This window comes from Salvelinus fontinalis, chromosome 23, assembly GCF_029448725.1.
Source record: "Salvelinus fontinalis isolate EN_2023a chromosome 23, ASM2944872v1, whole genome shotgun sequence".
NCBI classification, from domain to species: Eukaryota; Metazoa; Chordata; class Actinopteri; order Salmoniformes; family Salmonidae; genus Salvelinus; species Salvelinus fontinalis.
Genome location: NC_074687.1, coordinates 39,775,373 through 39,797,941, shown reverse-complemented (window position 1 = coordinate 39,797,941; position 22,569 = coordinate 39,775,373). Strand labels below are relative to the sequence as shown.

The window sequence follows — 22,569 nt, the reverse complement described above, 5'->3', positions numbered from 1 at the left end:
ATTTAAATGTTTGAATATCTATTCAGGGATTTTTTAAAAGGTTGCCTTATTGCCTGGGGCAAGTGAACTGAGCAGACGCGCAAGTTGAGCCTCCTCTGAGGTTGCCCCATTGGGCAGGTAAAACATCCAAACAGAAAGAATTCCAGTAGCCTAAAACTGATCATTTTGGTTCCTCCCAAATGTCCCAAGACAGACAATTTATGGCAGTCGGGCAAGATCAGCATCCTCTGAGATTTTTTTTACTGAAAAAAAAATACTAAGAATTCTGATCTTTCTGATTCATCCCCTATGTGTAGGTGAAAAGCAGGAAATATACACTGAGAGTACAAAACATTAGGAACACCTTCTCTTTCCATGACATAGACTGTTTAGGTGAATCCAGGTGAAAGTTATGATGCCTTATTGATGTCACTTGTTAAATCCACTTCAGTCAGTGTAGATGAAGGGGAGGAGACAGGTTAAATAAGTATTTAAGTGCCTTTGAATGGGGTATGGTAGTAGGTGCCAGGCACAGCGGTTTGAGTGTGTCGAGAACTGCACCGCTGCTGGATGTTTTTTCACACTCAACATTTTCCTGTGTGTATCAAGAATGGTCCACCACCCAAAGGACATCCAGCCAACTTGACACAACTGTGGGAAGCATTGGAGTCAACATAGTCCAGCATCCTTGTGGAACGGTTTCGACACCTTGTAGAGGCCATGCCCAGACAAATTGAGGCTGTTCTGAGGGCAAAAGGGTGTGCAACTTAATATTAGGAATGTGTTCGTAATGTTTTCTACAGTCAGTCTATGGCTTTCCTGCATGTAAAAAGTTCATTTACATTTTCAGGCAAGTGATCATAATGTTCAGGCAACAAAACATACTCCTGATTTGCTAGATGAGCAAGTGTCTTTCAGACTTTAACGTCAAATGTTGTCTATTATAGGTCAACAAGTGATGTGTTTTCTCTTTGATTTCTCTTTCGCCGGGAACTTTTCATTCAGATATTGTTTCAGTAGTAACTTAATCTTTTGTTGAGGGTCTGGATTCTGTATCGAGGTATGCATTGTACATTAAAATATTGGGTTTTGGGGTATATTTTTCAAATTTCTAACGCTATAACATATGCGTGCATGACAAAAAATATTTACCAACAACTGTGTACTATATATTAGGCTACGATCTTGCACAGGTTGGGTTACTTTGACAAGAGGACAGTGTTTGCAGCAGAACATACTTAAATTGGTGTATCACGTTGACTGGTTTATTGCAGCTTCCACAGCTGAGCTTCATTTTGGACGGGGTCTCCTATTTCATGCCTTTACGCTTTTTCATGGTTGTTCGCACTCTTTCATCCATGATCGCCTGAATGTGGAATTCCTTAATCTAGCAACAAACAATTGAAACACAATTAGTATATACATTTTTTACATTATGGATGTTGACTCAACTAGGTTTGAGAAGTCAATCAAATCTTAAAAGGATTTTGCTCAATTGCAGGAAAACAATTCATTTAATATCAAGCTGCAAGTTACGATTTGAGAGTGGAGGCATATCCTTTTATCATATTCCGCTTGATCTAATTTCTTGACTTTATCGGTGGCTTTGCTCATTATCTTCTCATGGTACTCACTGACACTCTCGCTCAGCAACCCCAGAACCCTCCCCCGCCACTAAAGTGTAACTACTGTCCTCGCCTCTGCCTCGGGCCTAAGACATAAAAACAGTAAACATGCTCTCATTAAACCATGGCAACGGGAGCTTGAAGAGATGCTAACAGTATGATGATGTCTACTAACCATTATACCATGAATACATTGTCTGCTAACCATTATACATTATACACCATTATACTGCTAGTACATTATACTATTTATCTCATGTGGCGCATACCAAAGAGTTAGCGGACAATAGAGAATCTTAGTTCATAGTTCTTAGTTAATAATGACACCGTGGATATTGACTAATAATAACATGTTTTTGGCAAAGCCAGTTAACCTTTTAAATCACTGACCAGAATCATAGTGATCTCATTGGTCACAAGCTATCGTATCAAAAAGTTACATGCTGCTATGTCCAGACCGTCTTCAGCTACTGTTGTTGCCATCAGAAAGTTGACCTCCGTGTTCCAAAACGCCCCTTTGTTCTGCCTGATAAACACAAATGTGTGCAAAATAAAATACAGTGCATTTGGAAAGTCTTCAGAGACCTTCACTTTTTCCACATTTTGTTGCGTTACAGCCGCATTCTAAAATGTATGATATATTTTGTATTTTCTCATCAATCTACACACAATACTCCATAATGACAAAGCGAAAACAGTACATTTTGGCAAATGTATAAATATATAAAAAGAAATACTGTGCAGTGACGCTCCCCATCCAACCTGACAGAGCTTGAGAGGATCTGCAGAGAAAAATGGGAGAAACTCCCCAAATATAGGTGTGCCAAGACTCGAGGCTGTAATCGCTGCCAAAGGTGCATCAACAAAGTACTAAGTAAAGGGTCTGAATACTTATGTAAATGTGATATTTCCGTTTTTGCTTTGTCATTATGGGTAATTGTGTGTAGATTGATGAGGGGAAGAAACAATTTAATCAATTTCAAAATAAGGCTGTAACATTACAAAATATGGAAAAAGTCAAGGGGTCTGAATACTCTCCGAATAAAATTGGAAACAGTGCACTCACAGCAGTCATTGGTTTCACTTTACTCTGGTCTCCTCCTCCAATCACATGGCAAGCTTTTACTCAGACTTCCTCAAACTTTGAGTTCTCCTGAACCAATTGAGCTAATGCAATGGTACTGCAATGGGTCTTGGTGAACATGATCCCACTCGCCTTCTCTCTAAATGTAAACTCTGGCAGGATCAGGGTTCTCAACTTAGAGAGGATATTATATTCATACTGGGGAAGCTTAGCCAATTCCTGCAGTTTCTCTTTGCTATCTGCAAGAAAGTATATTTGGAAGAAAGCCATGCAAAATAGTTAAACTCCCAGACATCAATGTAGGGCTACTTTACAGACTAAAAACACTAGATATACAGTATGCTACCCTTAAAAAGTGTGAAGCGGAATCTCTCTGTGTCAGTCTTAATGATGGCCACCTCGCCCTCAGGGGTCACTTTCTTCTTCAGCTCCTCGTAAAAGTATTTGTCCACGAACCTGAAGGCATCACACATGCGTATGGTTTTGCTTAGGTACAGGGCCTAGTTGTACTGCCGTAGATGCTCAGCACAAACTTTCAACTTCTGATTCTCCTCTGTTTCAGCTGTAGGAAAACATAGATAATTGCTTTGGAATGTACATTTGGGGTATAACAGGGTGTCATGACACTTGGTATGAAAAATGGTTGAAAAATAACCTTATCGGTAGGACAGTAGAACATGAAATTAAATGTGTAATCTCATTATTTTGTTATTTCCGGACCACCCACTGCTCTGGGTGCCTAGGTCGCAGGTAGGATTTCAGTGTATGCATCTCTTAATTCATTCTCTCTCTCCACTGGAAATAACAAGAGTACCTATTTTCTCTGTTCAGCAGTGGCAATGTTTTAGTGTTGTTTTTTTCCCCAAGGTTTACCGTCACAATTTTATATGAGTCCACGTTTGCACAGATCTACAAAAGACAAAACATGAGTTGAATGAATGAGCAAAAACATCCAAACTAATATGACAAGGTTTCACATATATCAGAAAGCATCTAACTCTGTAATAAAGATTAGCAATTCAATACTTCCAAAGTAGTGTTCCGTTAAATCAATCACATAGATTAGTGATAAAATTAAACAATAACAACTTTTACATCACCAGTTCAGTGTGACCTGTAGAGCGTTAAAATAAAAAGCTGTTTCCAACATTTTCCTGTGTGGTGAAAGTATGAGAGGCATGGTAAGATTTATGGCTGCCTGGAGTGCGGGGGCCATGTGGAACATTGGAAACAGCTTGGCCGAGCAGGGGTTTGCACTGAGCAGTGAACTAACTGAATGAGGGAGGGACTGAGGGAGGGTGGGGAAGTGCTTGACTGGGAGGGAGGAAATTGTTCAATGAACAGAGGGAGGGCAAGAATGAGAATGATGAGGGTGTGTGTGTCTAGAGCGAGAGAGAAAGAGGGAGAAAAAAAAGAGATGTAGCTTAGTGCTTAGTGCATGGTATTTACTTGTAGAATGTGCTCCTCGGCTTCCTCCATTTTATTGGCTCCACCAACTTCGGGTGCGATGGCCAAGCCCAGGGTCTGTGGGAGGGCCACTGTATCCTTCTGCTCTTTCCTTTATTTGGCTTTTTTGTGCTTCTGCTTCAGGTAACGGATCATACTGTGGTTGTACACTCTTAGAAAAAAAGGTGCTAAGTAGAACCATATAGGGTTCTTCGGTTTGTCCCCATTGAGGAACCCTATTTGGTGCTAGGTAGAACCCTTTGCAGAGGGTTCTCCCTAGAACCCTTCATGTAGGGTTATTCATAGAAACCCCTGTATATGGTTCTAACTAGAACACTCTATGAAGGGTTCTACCAATAACAACTTTATAATTTTAAGGTTTTCCTAGAACCCTCTATGAAGGGTTCTTCCGAGAACCCTTTTATTTTTGGTTCTTCCTAGAACCCTCTACTAATGGTTCCACCAGCCTTATTAGCCTTCACTATTTAATTATATATGACAATAAATTACATACATTGCCTTCAGAAAGTATTCACACCCCTTGACTTATTCCACATTTTGCTGTGTTACAAGATGGGATTAAAATGGATTAAATTATTATTATTTAAAAAATTGTCAACGATCTACACAAAATACTCTGTAATGTCAAAGTGAAAACATTATTATTTTTTTTACAAACGTTATAATTTACGAAAAATAAAACATTTTCAGTATATATCTTGATTCCATAAGTATTCAGCTCCCTGAGGCAATACATGTTAGAATTACCTTTGGCAGCAATTACAGCTGTGTGTTTGGGATCATTGTCATGCTGAAAGACCCAGCCACGTTTCATCTTCAATGCCCTTGCTGATGGAAGGAGGTTTTCACTCAAAATCTCACGATACATGGCCCCATTCATTCTTTCATTTACACGGATAAGTCGTCCTGGTCCCTTTGCAGAAAAACAGCCCCAAAGCATGATGTTTCCACCCCCATGCTTCACAGTAGGTATGGTGTTCTTTGGATGCAACTCAGCATTCTTTGTCCTCCAAACACGACGAGTTGAGTTTTTACCAAAAAGTTATATTTTGGTTTCATCTGACATTCTCCTAATCTTCTTCTGGATCATCCAAATGCTCTCTAGCAAACTTCAGACGGGCCTGGACATGTACTGGCTTAAGCAGGGGGACACGTCTGGCACTGCAGGATTTGAGTCCCTGGCGGCGTACTGTGTACTGATGGTAGGCTTTGTTACTTTGGTCCCAGCTCTCTGCAGGTCATTCACTAGGTCCCCCCATGTGGTTCTGGGATTTTTGCTCACCGTTCCTGTGATCATTTTGACCCCACGGGGTGAGATCTTGCGTGGAGCCCCAGATCGAGGGAGATTATCAGTGGTCTTGTATGTCTTCCATTTCCTAATAATTGCTCCCACAGTTGATTTCTTCAAACCAAGCTGCTTACCTATTGCAGATTCAGTCTTCCCAGCCTGGTGCAGGTCTACAATTTTGTTTCTGGTGTCCTTTGACAGCTCTTTGGTCTTGGCCATAGTGGAGTTTGGAGTGTGACTGTTTGAGGTTGTGGACAGGTGTCTTTTATACTGATAACAAGTTCAAACAGGTGCCATTAATACAGGTAACGAGTGGAAGACAGAGGAGCCTCTTAAAGAAGAAGTTACAGGTCTGTGAGAGCCAGAAATCTTGCTTGTTTGTAGGTGACCAAATACTTATTTTCCACCATAATTTGCAAATAAATTAATAAAAAATCCTACAATGTGATTTTCTGGATTTTTTTTTCTCATTTTGTCTGTCATAGTTGAAGTGTACCTATGATGAAAATTACAGGCCTCTCTCATCTTTTTAAGTGGGAGAACTTGCACAATTGGTGGCTGACTAAATACTTTTTGCCCCACTGTATATACACATACTAATCAGGGGGAATGGGAACCAGGTGTGCATAATGAGACAAGACCGTCTGGGGTTGGTGGTAATGATTCCAATTCAGTGATGCCTTGAAGGCTGGTGACGTAGACCTCCGGAGCTGGTGAACGGAATGAGCAGCAGTACGGGGGGATCCGTGACAGTACCCCTGATGCGCTGCACTAGCAGCGGGACGACACCGGCCTCGGGGACGACCACAGGGACGTAGGGTGTCTTTGACTGGGCACAGATGGAACAGGAAGAGACATAAACCCAGGAGTACCTAGCCAGGGTGGGCCACCATTACTTCTCAGTCAGGCAGGCGATGGTACGGCTTATCCCAGAATGACCCGACACAGGCGCCGTGTGCGCTCAAGTAAGGAGGCGGTCCCGCACACCCGTGCGGATGTAGGCACAGTTCTCCGGGCACTGTGCAGGTGCGGGTTCCGTATGCAGGGCCTGCCGTATGTCAGCGTCCACGTCCCACACCTATGGCACAATGATACGGGACGGAGGGATGATGGGTGTCTCCTCTCTCTGCCTCTCCTCTGCGTCATTCACGTTCTTCGAACCTGGCCTATAGGAAAGCGTTAATTGGAACCTGGCAAAGAATAGAGCCCACCTGGCCTGTTTCGGGTTTAGCTTTTTCGCTGCCCTGATGTACTCCAGGTTGCGGTGGTCCATCCACACCAGGAAAGCGTATTTGGAACCCTCCAGCCAGTGCCTCCACGCCTTCAGAGCCTTCTTTACCGCCAAGAGGTCCCGGTCCCCTACTTCGTAGTTCCTGTAGGCGGGGCTCAGCTGCTTGGAGTAGAAGACGCAGGGCCGCAGTTTTGGAGGAGTTCCGGTGTGCTGGGACAGCACTGCCCCAAATCCTACTTTGGAGGCATCCACCTCGACGATGAAGGAGAGTGAGGGGTCGGGATATGCCAGCAAGGGAGCAGTAGTGAAGCATGCCTTCAGTGTCTCAAACACCCTCTCCGCCTCCGCCGTCCAACGAAGCCGCTGGGGACCTCCTCTCAAGAGGGAGGTAAAAGGCACGACCACCATGCTGAAGCCCTGGATAAACCTCTGGAAGTAGTAGGCGAACCTCAGGAATCGCCGGACTGCTTTCACGGAGTTGGGGATGGGCCATGACCTGACTGTGCTTACGTGTTGCTCCTCCATCTCCACTCCCTCCGTGGATATGAGGTAGCCCAAAAAGGACACGGACTGCTGGAAAAACAAACATTCCTCTTGTTTAACATATAGATCATGCTCTAACAGTCTTCCCAGCACAGACCTGACTAACGAGACATGCTGGGCGCGGTCAGCAGAATAGACCAAAATGTTGTCTATTTAAACCACTATGCCCCGTCCCAGCATGTCCCAAAACACTTCGTTAATAAAGGCCTGTGAGACTGAAGGAGCATTAGACAGGCCAAAAGGCATTACTCCTCGCCTATTAGTAGATAGAGGGCAGGTCGGGGAGAAATGACTTCTTTCTCCACAATAGGAGCAGAGGCCCAGATTCCTCCTTCTCCTACGCTCTGCCTCAGTAAAACGTGCAGAGCCCACCTCCATCGGCTCTGGCCATGGAGCAGGTGTAGCCATGGGCTCCGGATTCCGCACAGATCTTCGTCGGAATCGCAGGAGGTTGTCCACCCGGATCACAATCCCGATGAGCTGGTCGAGTGACAGGTTGTCATCCTGGCAGGCTAACTTCATCTGTACCTCGTCCCGCAGTTCGTTGCGGGAACACGATGACCAGAGCCGACTCGTCCCATCCGGTGGAGACCGCGATGATTTGGAACTCCATAGGTGGTCCTAGATCCCTGGCGTAGTTGGAGTAGGCACTCACCCCCTTCTCGTCCCTCCACAGGATGATCAAACACCGAGCGGAAGAGGAAGGTGAAGCGCTCGTACGACTCGACCTCGGATCCGCCCGTTTCCCAGACAGTCCAGGGCCCGTCTGGTCAGTGCCAAGATGATGGTGGCAACCCTGTCTCTCCCAGGAGACAACCTCGGAGTAGCGAGCGAGGTACAAGTCGCATTGTAGAACCGATAGGGATATTCCGCGGACTGGCTCAGATGGGACGGAGGCAGGTACTGGTGGTGTGGGGGCTGATGCCAGAACCGGTGCTGGAGACCGGAGGGACTGCACATTCCCCTCCAAACGCAGGATGGTTGCCAGCAAGCTCTCCATGGCACAGTCGGGTCTGGAGAGACAGTCCTCGTGATGCTGGACTGTCTCTACGATGGTCACCAGCTCGGCCTTTTGCGCTGTCTCCGTTTAGATGGGTCGATTATTCTGTCACACTGTATAATGACAGGAGACAGGCGCAGGAATATGTAATAGGGAGTTTTATTTCTCCAAATAAAATAAAGTACATCATGAGAACAACGGGGACAAAGCCCAAAACAAACACATATATACAGTTGGTTGGAAGTCGTAAGTTTACATACACCTTAGCCAAGTACATTTAAACAATTCCTGACATTTAATCTGAGTAAAAATGCTCTGTCTTAGTTCAGTTAGGATCACCACTTTATTTTAAGAATGTGAAATGTCAGAATAATAGTAGAGAGAATGATTTATTTCAGCTTTTATTTCTTTCATCCCAGTGGGCCAAAAGTTTACATACACTCAATTACTATTTGGTAGCATTGCCTTTAAATTATTTAACTTGGGTCAAACGTTTCGGGCAGCCTTCCACAAGCTTCCCACAATAAGTTGGGTGAATTTTGGCCCATTCCTCCTGTTTGTAGGCCTTCTTGCTCACACAACCTTTTCACTTCTGCCCACACATTTTCTATTGACTTTGTTGTCCTTAAGCCATTTTGCCACAACTTTGGAAGTATGCGTGGGGTCATTGTCCATTTGCAACCAAGCTTTAACTTCCTGACTGATGTCTTGAGATGTTGCTTCAATATATCCACACAATTCATTTTTTAGTTTTTTTTAGTTTTTTTAGTTTTTGTTTTTTGTTTCTTCAGACCAGAGGGCATTTCTCCAAACAGTATGATCTTTGTCCCCATGTGCAGTTGCAAACCGTAGTCTGGCTTTTTTATGCCGGTTTTGGAGAAGTGGCTTCTTCCTTGCTGAGCGGCTTTCAGGTTATGTAGATATAGGACTCGTTTTACTGTGGATATAGATATTTTTGTACCTGTTTCCTCCAGCATCTTCACAAGGTCCTTTGCTGCTGTTCTGGGATTGATTTGCACTTTTTGCACCAAAGTACGTTCATCTCTAGGAGATAGAACGCGTCTCCTTCCTGAGCGGTATGACGGCTGTGTGGTCCCATGCTGTTTATACCTGCATACTATTGTTTCTTCAGATGAACGTGGTACCTTCAGGCATTTGGAAATCGCTTCCAAGGATGAACCAGACTTGTGGAGGTCTACAATTTTTTTCTGGGGTCTTGGCTGATTTCTTTTGATTTTCCAATGATGTCAAGCAAAGAGGCACTGAGTTTGAAGGTAGCCCTTGAAACACATCCACAGGTACACCTGCAATTGATTCAAATGATGTCAATTAGCGTATCAGAAGCTTCTAAAGCCATGACAATTTTCTGGAATTTTCCAAGCTTTTACAGGCACAGTCAACTTAGTGTATGTAAACTTCTGACCCACTGGAATTGTGACACAGTGAATTATAAGTGAAATAATATGTCTGTAAACAATTGTTGGGAAAAAAACTATCACGTATTCCTGAGCCTGTCTCCTATCATTATACAGAGTGAGTGATGTGTTGGATTTGTCCCAAACATAAAACTTTGTATTCAGGACATAAAGTTAATTTCTTTGCCATATTTTTGTACTTTAGTACCTTATTGCAAACAGGATGAATGTTTAGGATTATGTACAGGCTTTTTTATTTTCACTCTGTCATTTAGGTTAGTATTGTGGAGTAACTTTAAATTTGCTGATCCATCCTTAGCCTTTTCACAACCATTCAACTCTATAACTGTTTTAAAGTCACCATTGGCGTCATGATGAAATCCCTGAGCGGTTTCCTTCCTCTCCGGCAACAGAGTTAGGAAGGACACCTGTATCTCTGTAGTGACTGGGTGTATTGATACACCATTGATACACTAATTAATAACTTCACCATGCTCAAAGAGATATTCAATGTCTGCTTTTTATTATTTTTACCCATCTACCAATAGGTGCCCTTCTTTGCAAGGCATTGGAAAACCTTATAGATAATTGTATGTATGGGGTACAGAGATGAAGTACTCATTAAAAAAATCATGTTAAAACCTGTTGAGGATAGAGGGCGCTATTTACACTTTGGGGGAAAATCGTGCCCAATTTAAACGGCCTCGTACTCTATTCTTGCTCGTACAATATGCATATTATTATTACTATTGGATAGAGAACTCTCTAGTTTCTATAACCGTTTGAATTATATCTGTGAGTAAAACAGAACTAATTTTGCAGCAAACTTCCTGACAGGAAGTGGAAAATCTGAAATCGATGCTCTGTTCTAGGGCCTGCCTATAATTGTGCTTGATATTTATTAGTATACATGCACTTCATACGCCTTCCACTAGATGTCAACAGGCAGTGAGAGAAGAATTTTTTAAATTTATTTATTTAACCTTTATTTAACCAGGTAGGCAAATTGAGAACACGTTCTCATTTACAATTGCGACCTGGCCAAGATAAAGCAAAGCAGTTCGACACATACAACAACACATAGTTACAAATGGAGTAAAAACAAACATATAGTCAATAATACAGTGAAAAAAATAAAAATAAAAAATAAGTCTATATACAATGTGAGCAAGTGAGGTGAGATAAGGGAGGTGAAGGCAAACAGATATATGTATAAATAAATAAAAATATAAAAAGGCCATGGAGGCGAAGTGAGTACAACACAGCAAGTAAAATAAAAACTAAAAAAAAACATTGGAATGGTTGGTTTGCATTGGAAGAAAGTGCAAAGTAGAGACAGAAATAATGGGGTGCAAAGGAGCAAAATAAATTAATAAATAAATACAGTAGGTAAAGAGGTAGTTGTTTGGGCTAAATTGTAGATGGGTTATGTACAGGTGCAGTAATCTATGAGCTGCTCTGACAGCTGGTGCTTAAAGCTAGTGAGGGAGATAGGTGTTTCCAGTTTCAGAGATTTTTGTAGTTCGTTCCAGTCATTGGCAGCAGAGAACTGGAAGGAGAGGCGTCCAAAGGAAGAATTGGTTTTGGGGGTGACTAGAGAGATATACCTGCTGGAGCGCGTGCTACGGGTAGGTGCTGCTATGGTGACCAGCGAGCTGAGATAAGGGGGGACTTTACCTAGCAGGGTCTTGTAGATGACCTGGAACCAGTGGGTTTGGCGACGAGTATGAAGCGAGGGCCAGCCAACGAGAGTGTACAGGTCGCAGTGGTGGGTAGTATATGGGGCTTTGGTGACAAAACGGATGGCACTGTGATAGACTGCATCCAATTTATTGAGTAGGGTTTTGGAGGCTATTTTGTAAATGACATCACCGAAGTCGAGGATTGGTAGGATGGTCAGTTTTACAAGGGTATGTTTGGCAGCATGAGTAAAGGATGCTTTGTTGCGGAATAGGAAGCCAATTCTAGATTTGACTTTGGATTGGAGATGTTTGATGTGGGTCTGGAAGGAGAGTTTACAGTCTAACCAGACACCTAGGTATTTGTAGTTGTCCACATATTCTAAGTCAGAGCCGTCCAAAGTAGTGATGTTGGACAGGCGGGCAGGAGCAGGCAGCGATCGGTTGAAGAGCATGCATTTGGTTTTACTTGTATTTAAGAGCAGTTGGAGGCCACGGAAGGAGAGTTGTATGGCATTGAAGCTCGCCTGGAGGGTTGTTAACACAGTGTCAAAAGAAGGGCCAGAAGTATACAGAATAGTGTCGTCTGCGTAGAGGTGGATCAGAGAATCACCAGCAGCAAGAGCGACATCATTGATGTAAACAGAGAAGAGAGTCGGTCCAAGAATTGAACCCTGTGGCACCCCCATAGAGACTGCCAGAGGCCCGGACAACAGACCCTCCGATTTGACACACTGAACTCTATCAGAGAAGTAGTTGGTGAACCAGGCGAGGCAATCATTAGAGAAACCAAGGCTGTCGAGTCTGCCAATGAGGATGTGGTGATTGACAGAGTCAAAAGCCTTGGCCAGGTCAATGAATACGGCTGCACAGTATTGTTTCCTATCGATGGCGGTTACGATATCGTTTATGACCTTGAGCGTGGCTGAGGTGCACCCATGACCAGCTCTGGAACCAGATTGCATAGCGGAGAAGGTGTGGTGTGATTCGAAATGGTCGGTAATCTGTTTGTTGACTTGGCTTTCGAAGACCTTAGAAAGGCAGGGTAGGATAGATATAGGTCTGTAGCAGTTAGGGTCAAGGGTGTCCCCCCCTTTGAAGAGGGGGATAACCGCAGCTGCTTTCCAATCTTTGGGGATCTCAGACGACACGAAAGAGAGGTTGAAGAGGCTAGTAATAGGGGTGGCAACAATTTCAGCAGATAGTTTTAGAAAGAAAGGGTCCAGATTATCTAGCCCGGCTGATTTGTAAGGGTCCAGATTTTGCAGCTCATTAAGAACATCAGCTGACTGTATTTGGGAGAAAGAGAAATGGGGAAGGCTTGGGCGAGTAGCAGAGGGGAGGGCAGTGCTGTTGTCCGGGGTAGGGGTAGCCAGGTGGAAAGCATGGCCAGCCGTAGAAAAATGCTTATTGAAATTCTCAATTATAGTGGATTTGTCGGTGGTGACAGTGTTTCCTATCTTCAGAGCGGTTGGAAGCTGGGAGGAGGTGTTCTTATTCTCCATGGACTTTACGGTGTCCCAGAACTTTTTTGAATTTGTGTTGCAGGAAGCAAATTTCTGCTTGAAAAAGCTAGCCTTGGCTGTTCTAACTGCCTGTGTATTTGGTTTCTGGCTTCCCTGAAAAGTTGCATATCACGGGGGCTGTTCGATGCTAATGCAGAACGCCATAGGATGTTTTTCTGTTGGTTAAGGGCAGTCAGGTCAGGAGAGAACCAAGGGCTATATCTGTTCCTGGTTCTAAATTTCTTGAATGGGGCATGCTTATTCAAGATGGTGAGGAAGGCATTTTAAAAAAATGACCAGGCATCCTCTACTGACGGGATGAGATCAATATCCTTCCAGGATACCCCGGCCAGGTCAATTAGGAAGGCCTGCTCGCTGAAGTGTTTCAGGGAGCGTTTGACAGTGATGAGTGGAGGTCGTTTGACCGCTGACCCATTACGGATGCAGGCAATGAGGCAGTGATCGCTGAGATCTTGGTTGAAAACAGCAGAGGTGTATTTGGAGGGCAAGTTTGTTAGGATGATATCTATGAGGGTACCCGTGTTTACGGAATTGGGGTGGTACCTGGTAGGTTCATTGATAATTTGTGTGAGATTGAGGGCATCAAGCTTAGATTGTAGGGTGGCTGGGGTGTTGAGCATGTTCAAATTTAGGTCGCCTAGCAGCACGAGCTCTGAAGATAGATGGGGGGCAATCAGTTCACATATAGTGTCCAGAGCACAGCTGGGGGCAGAGGGTGGTCTATAGCAGGCGGCAACGGTGAGAGACTTGTTTTTAGAGAGGTGGATTTTTAAAAGTAGAAGTTCAAATTGTTTGGGAACAGACCTGGATAGTATAACAGAACTCTGCAGGCAGTCTTTGCAGTAGATTGCAACACCGCCCCCTTTGGCCGTTCTATCTTGTCTGAAAATATTGTAATTGGGGATAAAAATGTCTGAATTTTTGGTGGTCTTTCTAAGCCAGGATTCAGACACGGCTAAAACATCCGGGTTGGTAGAGTGTGCTAAAGCAGTGAACAAAACAAACTTAGGGAGGAGGCTCCTAATGTTAACATGCATGAAGCCAAGGCTATTACGGTTACAGAAGTCATCAAAAGAGAGCGCCTGGGGAATAGGAGTGGAGCCAGGTACTGCAGGGCCTGGATTCACCTCTACATCACCAGAGGAACAGAGGAGAAGTAGGATAATGGTACGGCTAAAAGCTATGAGAATTGGTCGCCTAGAGCTACTAGAGCAGAGAGTAAAAGGAAGTTTCTGGGGGCGATAAAATAGTTTAAAGGAATAATGTACAGACAAAGGTATGGTAGGATGTGAATACAGTGGAGGTAAACCTAGGTATTGAGTGATGATGAGAGAGATCTTGTCTCTAGAAACATCATTGAAACCAGGTGATGTCATCGCATATGTGGGTGGTGGAACTGCAGGGTTGGATATGGTATAGAGAGCAGGGCTAGAATCTCTACAGTGAAATAAGCCAATAAACACTAACCAGAACAGCAATGGACAAGGCATATTTACATTAAGGAGAGGCAAGCTTAATCGAGTGATCAATAAGGGTCCAGTGAGTAGAGGTTGGTTGGGGTCGTGGCGATCCAGACAGCTGGCCGGGTATATGGCTATCGGTAGCAGCATAGGATGGAGGTCTGTTTGTAGATACCTCGTGCGTTTCCGTCGGTAGGTTCCGTGTAGTGGGGTTTTGTTCAGATAGCAGCCGATAAGACAGCTAACGATTAGCGGGCCTCAGATGAGCGTTCAGGTAACGTCGGGACGGAGGTGCCAGTTGGATAAATCCCTCGGGCAGATAACGTCGGCAGTCAGTCGTGAAGGCCCGGTGGGGTTCTGTATCTGCAGCAGCAACAAAGAAACGGGTCCGGATGGTGATGGAACTCCTCAGCTGGCTAGCTCCAGCATGACTTGAGTTAGCTCCGGGGTCGACGTAAGCCAATAGTCACACGGTATGCAGCTAGCTAGCTGCGAAATCAAGGTGCAAGTGTCCAGAGCCTGCGGTTGGAATCCGGGGAAACTGAGAGAAAAAAAGTCCCGGAATGCTCCGGTCCGAGTCGCGTTGCACAAAAGTGCCGGTAGATTATCGAGCTAAAGGAATAGCTGATGACCGCAAAACGTGGGCAGCTGAAACACCAACGCTAGCCAGCAAACCGGCTAATTTCGGGGCAGCTACAGATTAGCTTCTGGCTAGCTATCGGAGTAGCTTCTGGTTAGCTTTCAGGCTAGCTTCTGAATTAGCCCCTGGCTATCTTCCACGATGGATTTTCAGATTGAGGTAAATAATACTTATTGTAATTGGTGAAGCGGGTTGCAGGAAAGCTTTTGCAGGAAAGCTTTTGTAGTTGAGTTCTTGGATAATAAAATAAATAAAAGATATGTGAAGAAAAGGTGTAAATATATATATATACAGGACACGACACGACAATACGGAAAAAGACGTCTGAACTGCTAAGCCACCTTGGACTAAGTGGAGTGTATAACAGTGTATAACATGATCTGAGGTCGAATAAAAGCTCTTGGCATGACGTGACCCCAATTTCCTGTTTTCTGGAATGCGCGAGAAGGGACCTGGTATTGCCTTCTGTAAAGCTGTCGTTATAGACGACTAATATCTCCGGCTTTGATTTTATTTGATACATGTGACAATATCATCGTAAAGTATGTTTTTTCAATATAGTTTTATTAGATTATTGAATTTTTTTCGGGACGTGTTGCTTTGTCTGCGTTTGTTCAGGAAGAAGAGCTTCGCGCCACTTTGCGCGGACATTCTAAATCCAAACAACGATTGTTCTGGACAAAGGACTCCTTGTACAACATTCTGATGGAAGATCATCAAAAGTAGGACCCATTTTATGATGCTATTTCATATATCTGTCGAACATGTGAACTAGTAGTTTGCGCCCAGATTTTGGGCACGCTCTCGCCATAACGTAAACTGCATGTCGTAATGAAGTTATTTTTAGAATTCTAACACGGCGATTGCATTAAGAACTAGTGTATCTATCATTTCCTATACAACATGTATCTTTTAGTAATGTTTATGAATAGTTATTTGGTCAGAATATGTGAGTGTCAGAAAAATATCCGGACGTTGTGGGAAAAAGATGCTACGTTAGCACAATGTATAACCACTGATTTCAGCTCTAAATATGCACATTTTCGAACAAAACATAAGTGTATGTATAACCTGATGTTATAGGACTGTCATCTGATGAAGCTTATCAAGGTTAGTCAAAAATTATATATCTTTTGCTGGTTTGTTACGATCGCTAACTTTTGCTGCTGGTAAATGGCTTGTGTTTCTGGCTATTGTGGTAAGCTAATATAATGCTATATTGTGTTTTCGCTGTAAAACACTTAAGAAATCGGAAATATTGGCTGGAATCACAAGATGCCTGTCTTTCATTTGCTGTACACCATGTATTTTTTAGAAATGTTTTATGATGAGTATTTAGGTATTTCACGTTGGTGTCTGTAATTACTCTGGCTGCTTCGGTGCTATTTCTGACGGTAGCTGTGATGGTAGCTGCAATGTAAAACTGATTTATACCTCAAATATGCACATTTTTCGAACAAAACATAGATTTATTGAATAACATGTTATAAGACTGTCATCTGATGAAGTTGGTTCTTGGTTAGTTAGGTTGGCTTTGTGCATGCTACCTGTGCTGTGAAAAATGTCTGTCCTTTTTTGTATTTGGTGGTGAGCTAACATAAATATATGTGGTGTTTTCGCTGTAAAACATTTTAAAAATCCGACATGTTGACTGGATTCACAAGATGTGTATCTTTCATCTGCTGTGTTGGACTTGTTAATGTGTGAAAGTTAAATATTTCTCAAAAATATTTTTTGAATTTCGCGCTCTGCCTTTTCAGTGGAATGTGGGAGGAGTTCCGCTAGTGGAACGCTGGGGCTAGACAGGTTAAACACTATTATTGCACACAAAGTGAGTGCTTGCAACATATTATGTGACTTGTTCAGAACATTTTTACTATTGAATATATTTAGGCTTGCCATAACAACAAATACGTATTGACTGAAGACATTTCAGCTTTTTGTTTTTAATTAATTTGTAAAAATGTCTATAAACCTAATTCCACTTTGCCATTATGGGGCATTGTGTGTAGGCCAGTGACCAACATTCTCAATGTAATCTGTTTTAAATTCAGCCTGTAACACAACAAAATGGTATAAAAGTCAAGTACTGTGAATACTTTGAAGGCACAGTATATCATAAGACCTTTCTTTGGCGGTCAAGTTTTACCCTAACACAGTGGTGTTAGGAAACTCCTGGTTCACAGGCCACATCAGGCCTGAAAGTCACATTATGTTGGCTTGCAAAGTGATATTTAATTCATATAGGAATCAAGCCAGAGTTTAGGATTTCCAACAAGTGGAATATTTTATCACCCGCAACCTGCATTCAGAATGACTGCAAGGGTAGGAATGATTAAATACTGAGACTACCCCAATCATCTAAACTGGAACAACCATCTCAGTAACGGGTGCAATAAATCCAACTACTAACAGAGTGGATTAGTTTAGAAAAATCTATGCTATTTATCTTTGTGTAGCATGAGATTAATAAATTAATTCAAAAACACAGATATTAAAACAAACAATTATGAAAATTACCCTGCAATAGAGCATGCTGGGAAATACAGTATATCACAAAAGTGAGTACACCCCTCACATTTTTGTAAATATTTGAGTATATCTTTTCATGTGATAACACTGAAGAAATGACACTTTGCTACAATGTAAAGTAGTGAGTGTATAGCTTGTATAACAGTGTACATTTGCTGTCCCCTCAAAATAACTCGACACACAGCCATTAATGTCTAAACCGCTGGCAACAAAAGTGAGTACACCCCTAAGTGAAAATGTCCAAATTGGGCCCAATTAGCCATTTTCCCTCCCCGGTGTCATGTGACTTGTTAGTGTTACAAGGTCTCAGGTGTGAATGGGGAGCAGGTGTGTTCAATTTGGTGTCATCGCTCTCACACTCCCTCATACTGACTGGTCACTGGAAGTTCAACATGGCACCTCATGGCAAAGAACTCTCTGAGGATCTGAAAAAAAGAATTTTTGCTCTACATAAAGATGGCCTGGGCTATAAGAAGATTGCCAAGACCCTGAAACGGAGCTGCAGCACGGTGGCCAAGACCATACAGCGGTTTAACTGGACAGGTTCCACTCAGAACAGGCCTCACCATGGTCGACCAAAGAAGTTAAGTGCACGTGCTCAGCGTCATATCCAAAGGTTGTCTTTGGGAAATAGACGTATGAGTGCTGCCTGCATTGCTGCACAGGTTGAAGGGGTGGGGGGTCAGCCTGTCAGTGCTCAGACCATACGCCGTATACTGCATCAAATTGGTCTGCATGGCTGTCGTCCCAGAAGGAAGCCTCTTCTAAAGATGATGCACAAGAAAGCCAGCAAACAGTTTGCTGAAGACAAGCAGACTAAGGACATGGATTACTGGAACCATGTCCTGTGGTCTGATGAGACCAAGATAAACTTATTTGGTTCAGATGGTGTCAAGCGTGTGTGGCGGCAACCAGGTGAGGAGTACAAAGACAAATGTGTCTTGCCTACAGTCAAGCATGGTGGTGGGAGTGTCATGGTCTGGGGCTGCATGAGTGCTGCCGGCACTGGGGAGCTACAGTTCATTGAGGGAAACATGAATGCAAACATGTACTGTGACATACTGAAGCAGAGCATGATCCCCTCCTTTCGGAGACTGCCGCAGGGCAGTATTCCAACATGATAACGACCCCAAACACACCTCCGAGACAACCACTGCCTTGCTAAAGAAGCTGAGGGTAAAGGTGATGGACTGGCCAAACATGTCTCCAGACCTATTGAACATCTGTGGGTCATCCTCAAACGGAAGGTGGAGGAGTGCAATGTCTCTAACATCCACCAGCTCCATGATGTCGTCATGGAGGAGTGGAAGAGGACTCCAGTGGCAACCTGTGAAGCTCTGGTGAACTCCATGCCCAAGAGGGTTAAGGCAGTGCTGGTAAATGATGGTGGCCACACAAACTATTGACACTTGGGCCCAATTTGGACATTTTCACTTAGGGGTGTACTCACTTTTGTTGCCAGCGATTTAGACATTAATGGCTGTGTGTTGAGTTATGTTGAGGGGACAGCAAATGTACACTGTTATACGAGCTGTACACTCACTACTTTACATTGTAGCAAAGTGTCATTTCTTCAGTGTTGTCACATGAAAAGATATACTCAAATATTTACAAAAATGTGAGGGGTGTACTCACTTTTGTGATATACTGTATATATATATATACAGTATATAGAATCCTTCTTGCCTTTTAAAGAAGCTCTCTTGCCTTCCAAAAAATCATGAAAGAACCCTTTCTTCCAACAGTTCTTATGAAGTTAAAGGTTCTAGTAGAACACTTTGCCTTACAAATAACCTTTGTCTTCCAAAAAGGGGTTCTTCAGATCAAAACAGTTCTTGGTAGAACCCTATCCCTCTGCAAAGAACCCTTTTGGAACCTTTTTTTCTACTGAGGTAGACTCATCCCTTTTGTGTGTGATGGCAATCAGTGACAAATCTACACAACAGAAATACGGAGCAAAACACAAGTCAACAAAAAGACAATGAAATGTATTGGTTTAACATAAGAACATGTGTCATATAATGGATACACTGCAGGTCACAGCTGGTGTACATTTCAAATCATAAACATCCCTGCTATTACTCATTCAACAGTCTAAAACCGCCTGAACCTCATAGATTGTAGAAAAGCGTCTGATGAGGCCAGCTTGGTCTGCTGATCACTTTGTCTCCTCTAAAGTCTGATTTTCCCATTACATTGTACCGTGGGTCTGGTTACATTGCTGTAGGCTACCTAGAAACAAGAGTTTGCTTTAGCTTTACTACCGGTATTCAACCTCTCCTTTGTTTTCTCTCCCATAATGCTAGTGCTGTAAATATACAAGTGGCTTGTTGACACCCACAAATTTCAGTCTTCCTCCCTGCCTCTGTGTCTGAGGTACTCCCACACTAACCACCACTTTTCTAGGAAGTCTACGATGCAGTTTCAACCACACTGCATGACTACTGTGGCGCTAGAGGCCATTTATCAGAAGGGGGTTTAAGTGTGCATTTCACAGCAACGAGAGATGTGTGATGAGGTATGAACATTCACAAATACAACTTTAAACAGGAGTGCTACAAATCACTTCCCCGGAGGGGCATAGGAGTCTGGAGTAGAACATTCAGTCTGATGCAGTGACAGAGGCTCTCTTGTGAATTTGATAAGGCACACACTGATGGCTTGAACAGACGTGTGGCCTGGAAAGCAGCAGAAAAAACTTGAACCCTCTCAGGCGTTTCAACAAACAGCATATGTTACACTGAGGGATATTCCACCTTGGACTGGCGAGTGCCAGCAAGAGCAAGCAGGAGAGCCAGAAGCAACTGACTGACAAAAACCTGTCAGATGAATTCTCAGAGGAAACACACTCCTGTTTACTTTCGATTCCAATTCAAATCCCTGGTAACTTCCACAGCTGTGGGCAGCAAACTGACTTTGGGGTAAGGCAAAGCATTGGCCGAGATAAAACACACAGTCAAAGATTTGCATGAACGTGAACCATCATCACTCACATTGTAGTAATCAAGAAATGTCAAACCTGAAAGTTGAATCGCGTCGTCATCTCCACTGTGAGCCCTTTTCAAGTAGTTCTCCAGAATATGGGCCGTACAGATGATGACAGAATTTTTCCGGTCAATCTCTATGAAGGAGATTTTGAGCTGGGAGTCCCCACTGACCCTCTCCACATTGTATTTGTGTTTCAGGAACTTCCAGAACTTCCAGAACTCTGTGAAGTAGTGCTGCTCCACCAGGGGCACCTGAAGGAGAACACATTATTAAAAAGACTAAAGATGTGAGAGTCTGCCTCTAAAAACAATGATATACTGGATTTCTCACTGTCGTGTTTGAAAATGCCACTATTTATCAACAGAGTTAATCAATAGACTAGACTGGTGACACAAAAGTGGTTCACTTTGTTTGAGGGAGGGTTTCAAGTAGGTTGATTGGTTTTCAGTTTGTGGAGGTACTCGGATGGGAAAACACTCCCTTTCCTCGCAAAACCAGCACTAGGAAAGTAATCTATTTCAATCTCTACTTTAATGAAGATGCACATCACATGGTGGGTTTTATTGAATGATATTTCTCAAATTGGCCACATGGATTGGGATGTATTTTGGGATGTGCATCATTTATACGCAACACTTTCTATAGAGAAGAAAACAGGTTTTATTATCCATGTGAAACCCGCTAGATGTCATATGACAAGGGTTTTTCAGATATAGAAAGTCGGTGCCAAGCTGAAATGTTGTAGTGGTGTATTTTTATACTTTTAACATAGAATTTGTGAAGAGTAGAGAGACACAAATTGTGTCTTGCCCAGTACTATACTGCGCCAGCAGTTATTTGTGATCCATATAGCTATGCTACAATACACACACATACAGACACAGATTGTTTGCATAAGACATTTCATGGAAAACTGGAGTTAGTACCTTCTTAACCAGGACAATAACTTCACTGATCGGCCCTCACTGGTAATATAAACGGCAACTCTGGTTTTACCACTTCCTGTTGAGAGGCATATGGTGATGTTTTTTCCCTCCAAGGCGGGCCATGGCCATCTGATAATTTTGAAGAACAATGTCATCTTTTCTAGGGCCTCAAGCAGCAGGAAAGCACTCTAAAGCAGAGCAGAGGGGAGAGGTTCATAACAAAACTGCTGTCCACGTCGGCACTCTACAATTAGGGCCTACGGTTACAACATTCCCAGCAAGTCAAGGCTTGGTTTGTCATTGTATGGGGTTTGGTGTTACGCTGAGCTGTGTCCTTCTCAACCCTGCTGTTAAAACAACATCATACTGTATATACATGGGACACTTTTTAATCTCCCTACTGTCTCCCAGACATTGTATGTTAGTGGCCTCTGTCTTGCCTGAAGGAACACTATTAAATTGGACTCATGCAACACAAAACTATGGAGATGGAGAGATATGGTCCTAAACTCAATAGGAAATAGACATTGAACTTTGTGGACTCCTTTTCTTTTATTAGCAATTCCCTGACCTCTGACTTATTAGAGAGGAAATGCCTCCATTATCCATGGTGCCATGTCAACAAGATACGAATCCCACACAGACTGGTTTTCTGTCTACTACTTCAATATATTATGAAGCATTTCCAATATCTGCTTTTAGCAGAGCAACACACATGCCACTGGTTCATGGAAACACAACATCACCTCAGATGTATTGGATCTGCTCACATCAAGCATTGTGCCCAACTTCCAGAGTAGCTATACAGTATACCATTTTATTTCTCTTGTGGTAACTCACGCTCTTGATAGCAGAGTAATGTAAGCAAGATTGACAGTAAGTCGAAATCAAGGCAGTACAACACTATGGTGTCATCAGAGGCTGGTTTGAGTGACAGGAGATATCAGCATCAGTGTGTCAGGCTTCACCTGTCCTTGTCCTCCTGTTAGCTCAACCGCCACATCACATTGACGTCCCATGACTCATCATCACTCCACATCATCATTATGATGTCATATACCCCTTCTGGTGGATTCATGCCATACATATCAAATGGATGATTTATAAAGTGAACCAAATCAGTCATCACTATTACGTGAGGTGAGCAGAGTAAACGTTGCCTCTAAAAGGGCATACACTTACTCAT

At 43.1% G+C, this 22,569-nt stretch overlaps 1 pseudogene; it reads right to left on the bottom strand.

The window, feature by feature from the left end:
* The window catches only part of LOC129821495 (interferon-induced helicase C domain-containing protein 1-like), a 24,566-nt pseudogene extending 1,997 nt beyond the window's left edge, over positions 1-22,569 (bottom strand).